The following is a 6,995-nucleotide window of genomic DNA, read 5'->3' as shown; positions in this document are numbered from 1 at the left end:
TACACTTATAAATAGTTGATTAATGGATAATTATTTAACTATGAAAGATATTTATACACTGTTAGATGGCTGTAAACCATGGTTATTAGCAACCTGTAAAAGCTGACTAGTCATATACTAAAACATCTATAGTCTTTTAAAAACTATAAATTTAGCCTGGGAATAAAGTGGGCTCTAAAAATAGAGTTTTAAATAAAAAGGTGGTTAAGTTTTTCTTATATCTTGAAAGAATGTGTATGAGAGAGAGAAACAGAAGAGTAAAGAGTTTCCTGAAGATCTTGGGACATGTCTGCCAGTATGTAAATATAAACAACAGACAGAGATGTTAACTCATTCACTGAACAGCATGTGCACATCATATGCAGTAGTAAGAGTGGGATACTAGCTTCCATGGCCAGCTTCGTTACTTGATTCATTGTATATAATTTAGGTACAGTTAGTCTATTCATATTCGCAAAGTGCTTCGTGATCTTCAGGTGAGACACACTAGGGAAATGCAAATTTGAGTGACTTCATCTGCCCATTCTATTGTTGATCATGTTTTTTTCATAATAAAGAAATAAAAGCATTCTTCAGAGCCTGGGCAAGTGGAGGGGAGCCAGAAGATAAGAACCGGTGCCCCTAAGGGAGAAGACACAGAGGTAGGATTACCCACTAGGGCTGTGCAAAGCTTCAGTCTCTGATTCGATTTGACAGAGATTCAGCCCGATTCAGTGGCCGAATCTCTGAATCCAAATCAAATCAGAGGATGCTTTAATCTCCCCGATTTGAATCGGAACCCTCCAAATTGATTTGGAGAGATTCAGAAAGATTTGGCATTTCGGACATAGACACAGCTTTAAATGTTTTTTCTACATACCTCTAGGTAGCAGGCAGCTTGTGATCGCTGCGATGCTGGGGCACATGGAGCGTCCCACAGGAGTGAGGGGGGCTCCCCAGCTCGCTCGGCAGCAGACCTGGAAGTGGACCAGAAGCAGGCCCCCTCCCCCCCCACTCCCTCCAGCTCGGCAGCTGGTGCCTCCTGGGTCTGGTCCAGTAGCTGAGCCTGGGGGGGTGCGTGGAGGGGGTCCCCCTCACTCTCCCCAGCGGACCTGGAAGTAGACCGGAAGTATTTCCGGTCCAGTTCCAGGGTTGCTGCCAATCACGTGGAGGGCCCCGCCGCTCCTGTGGAATACTCCATGTGCCCCAGCATCACAGTGTTCACGAGCCACCTGCTACCTCAAGGTATGTAGAAAAAATATTTAAAGCTGTGTCTATGGCTGAATCGCTGATTCCCCGAATCAGCATTGAATCTTCAGATTTGGATTAGGCCAACTCGAATCAGGGACACTGATCCGAATCGACAAATCGAATCACTGTCCCTGGTTCGGGCCGAATCTGTACCTAAATTGAATAGGGCCTGCTTCGCACACTCCTATTACCCAGTAATGAGATTTAATTTAATAAAGGAAGCAGTTGACATGAATGAGTGTCAGAAATGAACTGGAAATCTGAAGTGTTTGTAGTGGGTAAAAGTAAAAGGGAACTAATTTGTAGTAATGTGCTGCCAACTGACGACAACTCACTGGGGGTGGTGAAAGCCAAAGACCCCTAATTGTCCATATAATAATGAGCTTTGTAACCATTTTTTTTGTTTGTTTGAAAGAAGCCAGATCAAGAGAGGTTCTTAGCAATGGGCTTAATAAAGCCAAGCGAGCAATCGGAAGAACCTTTTGGGCTGGGGTGCACTCTGGCTTTACTGGACTGTGGGACAACCCCCACACTCTCTTAACCTATGGGCTGTAGTAAAGCCCAAAATAAAAGAGGTACTAAAAGGTCTGATGGCCCTGTTGCCTCAAGCCTCTGCCATCCTTCTTGAAAAGCTGGCACGTAGAATCATAGAAAATGAGAGTTGGAAGGGACCTCAGGAGGTCGTCTATTCCAACCCCCTGCTCAAAGCAGGACCAGCTCCAGCTACATCATCCCAGTCAAGGCTTTGTCTAGTCAGGTCTTAAAAAACCTCTAAGGATGGAGATTCCACAACCTTGCCGAGAATCCCTGCACCTTCATTGTGGGAATAGAGGTGCAGCCAAGAAAAGGAATCAAAGAGGGACAGAGAGGTGGGTGCTATCTAGACAGGCTGCAAAGAGAACTTACTGAGTTATTAAGCCACATCATCCCAGTTTACCTAATGGTACAGATGACATTTTTCAGATTTCAGAAATCATCTTTATGTGGCTGAGGGCACTTCAAAGGCACAGTAGATGTGGGGAAAGGACCAGGCCTTCAGGAAATTATGCTCTCAGATTCCGTGGCTTGAATTGCTCTGGGGAGTTTGTCAAATGGAACGCAGCATTTTGTTTTTGATCAAAAATAATTTCTGGTTGAGGCAAATGGATTGTTTCTGAATTCCCCATGGAGCTGAAAGCTGAAACATTTCAGTTCAGTTCAGCCTGCATTATTTGTCAGATTCTTTTTTCCAGATTCATTAGTTTTCCTGAATTCTACCAGAATCTGGCCCTTGGAATCCAGCCACTGCTACCTAATGATGGAGCTTAATTATTTCAGAAATGCTGATGTTTCAGATTGCAGCAAATGCTTGCCCTCCTCTTGTTGCATATCTCTTCTCTGTTGGGTCTTTCTGTGATGTATAGCAACTCAGAAGCTGATCCCCGCTGTCAGGCATGATCTCTCACCCCAGTTTCCCTTCATTTGTGAAAAGTGATTCCTGTCCCACATAACGCATTTCAGCACTTAACATCCAGCCAGCAGAAATGAAATCGATAATGCAGAGGTTAACCTTGACCATTAATCTTTGGATCAATAAACCAAATGATTTTGTTTCTGTCAGTAAAATGTTGGGCAGCAGTAATTAATAGGAATGTTAATTTCCAACTGTGTAGTTTCTACATTAGTGGTTTTCTTCTTGCCACTGTTTAATGATGCATGCGTATCTACATTTTATTTTTATATATTATCAAAGATACCTGAATGCCATGGCAAATTCGAGCGTAGAGATGATAAAACTACCTGGGGGGTAGATCCTGATTGTTAGATAAAAGGTGGATGGCAGCACAGCCTTAGTGGATAAATCCCTATGGTGGATGGTTCCAGGATGTGAAATATTAACAAACAAATCTCTTTTGTCTGCTACAGCAGAACGGTTTTTTATATGACTTTGTGTGTCTGTGATGATTGTAGAGATAAGAAATGCTGTAAGTTTCTGTGAATATAATTGCTACAATGGTAAAGAAGGAAGGTTCCAACAGTTATCAGGGTTTATATGCTCTTGGTGCTGTACATATACACAATATTTAAGATTCCCTGTTCCCAAAGGTTTACAGCTTAAATAGACCAGACAAAAAATTCAGGGGAAAACAAGGGATTAGGAGCAGGTCCATAGCAAAACTCTGAATGGGATACTAGACTTCTGATTTCTAAGCCACTACCTGATTCACTGGACTACCAGTTTAGTGAACCACTGCTTGTTAAGTCCAGAATGGGCATGCATGTAAATAAGCAAGAAAGAAAGCAAAGGTAAAAGAGGTAAGTACAATTAAGGGTGTATGCAGAAGTTTAGCGGAAAAGATTCTTCTTCCTTCTGAGAAAGGCCTAGGCAATTCTGTTTGATTGGGCTTCTGTTCTGTACAGAGCTGGAGAACAAATTCCCTGCTTACTGGACCTGTTCACAAGTGTTTTACTGAGGTCATGAGCTGAATAGCACAGACCAGTACCTGCAGTGCCAAAGATCATAAATCCTCACATAAAATAAGAGAGGAACTAATATTAGAGATGTGTGAAGCAGGCCCTATTTGATTCAGATTCGGTCCAAATCAGGTACAGCGATTTGATTCGTTGATTTGGATCGCTGTCCCTGATTCGAATATGCCGAATCCAAATCCGAAGATTCGATGCTGATTCGGAGAATCAGTGATTTGGCCATAGACACAGCTTTAAATGTTTTTTCTACATACATTAAGGTACCAGCGCGGCTTGTGAATGCTGTGTGATGCTGGGGCAGATGGAGCATCCCACTGGAGTGTGGGGGGGCCCTCCACGTGCTTGGCAGTGAACCTGGAAGTGGATTGGAAGTACTTCTGGCCCATTTCTGGGTCCACCGGGAAGCATGCTGGGGGCCCCCCCCTGCACCTCCTGGCTCAGCGATCAGCCACAGGGGGACCCTGGGTGCCCCCCAGGCCCAGGAGGCACCAGTCACTGAGCTGGGGGGGTAGGCCCAGCATGCTCTCCAGCAGGCCTGGAAGTGCTTCTGGTCCACTTCCAGGTCTGCTGCCGAGCATGCTGGGGGCCCCCCGTGCTTCTGTGCGACACTCCATGCGCCCCAGCATTGCAGCATTCATGAGCTGCCTGGTACCTAGAGGTATGTAGAAAAAACATTTAAAGCTGTGTCTATGCCCAAATCTCTGAATCTTTCTGAATCTCTCCGAATTGATTCAGAGGGTTCTGATTTGATTCGGAGAGATTAAAGGGTCCTCTGATGTGATTCAGTTTCAGAGACTCAGCCACTGAATCAGGCTGAATCTCCACCAAATCGAATCAGGGATCAAAGCTTTGCACAGCCCTAACTAATATGTCCTGGGAAAATTAAATCATATTCCATTCCCTCAATCTCCATCCTCTCCCCAACTTTGGACTCCTGCTGCAACAACTAAATAAACTGATCTCCCAGAGGGTAAACATATGCTTAGGAGCCTGGGAAAAAACATCTGTGGATGGGAAATTATGTTGCTTGTGACCCATTAGACACTTTGCTTCTTCCCTGAGCAAATTTGTGGATGGGAATAAATTGGTGTAAAATGCAGCAGCTTTAGCTGAGCTGCACAGTCCATATTTTGTTCCCTAATAGCTAGGACAAGAATGGCAGCTGGCGCTGTTTTAAGACCAAATGCAGAGGATCTAGAAAGCCTTAAAGGAAAACAGATTGACTAATTGATGGAGGTTAGATGAAAACTGCAGCCACTTATTTGCAGAACAGGATGACCAACTATAATTACTAATGCCCTACATTGTTAATGAAGTCTTTTGTCCCAACTGTGATGCCAAAGTATCTCATAAAGTGCAGATATGGAATTGATTTCTCACCCATTGCCAAAAGGCAGCATGGCAGGTTAAGTAACAACTGTATGGCAAAGACTCGGGATTTCCTAGGCTAGGTCCCTGTTAGACCTCAACTCCATGTGACGCCTAATGACTAGATAGCAGCAGGCTGGTACACTCATTGGATTATCAAAGCTGTGGTTTATTGCATGACACCACTTATAACTAGAGTGACCCAGAGCATTCTTCTTAACAATCTTTTATTAAACATAGTCTATATAAATCCTACCTTAATCCCTCCCTTCTCCCACCTTTTTCCCTCCCATTCTATGATCCTGCCCCTGTTTACTGTTTACCTGCTTTACATATTATTACCCCTATATGGCACTTTATTTCCCCCCCATACTTCGACTGCTGGTGCCACTTGTCATTGCTAAGCAGTTGCTAGGGGTCTTTATCTATAGCATGTTCAACACAATCCTGTTACTTTTATTCTCCTCTTCCTGCACATTTCAGTCTTCAGCATTTCCTCTTGTCTTAACTTCTCACTACCCTAACACTCCCTCACAAAATTACTGTAGGCAGCCAAAGGAAGGCCCAGCCAACTTTCCTGAGACCATCTCTTTCCCCGCACAATACACCCCTTGGGCTTGGCAAGGTAGGTGGTGCTTTTGTGTTGCTTGGGCAAGGGACTGGCTGTTTGCCTATCATTGATCTTGCTGATGAGGGAGTGCTCAGGCAGTTCAATTGCCATTCTTAGACCGAGCTAAGAAATGGGTCGGGGCTATCAGTGGAGCATTTTCTGCTTTGCTGTTGGTATGATCATGCAGCTGAATGGATTCTCCCCTGGTTTGCTGTTGACATAGGCAGCACATGCACAGGAAAAGACTACTACAACAAAACATGGCTACCATAAGCATGCTTAACATGTCCATTTGGTATGGCCCTGGTTTTCCTCAGGATTTCTATCATTTTACTTTGTGTTCCCAATTTCTGCACAAATTCTGGGAATTAATAAGACTACATTACATTTCTATTTTTACTATACAAGCTAAAATACATTAATTTTAACACAAACAAACAAACAAACAAAACCAAGGGCGGGGGGGGGGAAGGAAACAAAGGATGACAATAAAACAAACAATTCAGTAGCCTTGATCTTTGGCATGGCTGAACTCCACAAGGTCATAGAGGTGATGCTCTGCATGATGTATCATTTTTGTAGCCACTCTTCAGGTATTTCATAGCTTATCAAGAAGTTTTTCATTTCATAGTCCAGCATAGTTGACATCACAATTACTTATAGCAATAACATTTTACAGACACAATAAAATACAATTATTACACATAACACAGTCAAGCTTGATTTTTTTCTGTACTTAGTAAACTTCATGATGCCTTAGTGGTGGTTCCATCCTGTAAAAACACAAGGACAAAAAGGGAGGGGCTTACACCCTTCTTGGTTAGTTTACTTTTAGCTCATACACTGTGGCTGGCTTTGCTTGGTTTATAGCCAGGCTGTCACTTATGGTAAAAATTTCCCCTCCTTGCACCTTGCAGAGGCTGCTTTTACAACAGTGCTCTCCTCTCAAAGTGGCGGGCATTCCAAGCCCCACATCCGTTTTCCTTGGCCTGCACCAAGGGTTTTTCTGTTGGAGTATGCTCCCCCTAGCCTTTTGTTAATGAAGGATAACCCACAAGGAGGTGGGAGCTAGGGTTTTAAGGCACTATATTTGCCTCTGCCTATTCCCTAGGGTGGTTATTATGCAGCATTTTGCAGAGCCTACCCTGTTACAGGTAGATCTACTACACTATCCACACCCAGGAGGGTGGCAGTTTCAGGTCATACTCAGGACCAAATTCTCCACTTTCCTGCTCTGGTCTTCTTTACTCCTTATGGTCACAGTCTCTGACTTCTGGGTTTCTTGGCCTTTCCTCGGGTCAGTTGAGATTGCAGGCTC

Source organism: Alligator mississippiensis, chromosome 7, assembly GCF_030867095.1.
Source record: "Alligator mississippiensis isolate rAllMis1 chromosome 7, rAllMis1, whole genome shotgun sequence".
Taxonomy (NCBI): Eukaryota; Metazoa; Chordata; order Crocodylia; family Alligatoridae; genus Alligator; species Alligator mississippiensis.
This window is presented reverse-complemented; position numbering follows the sequence as displayed.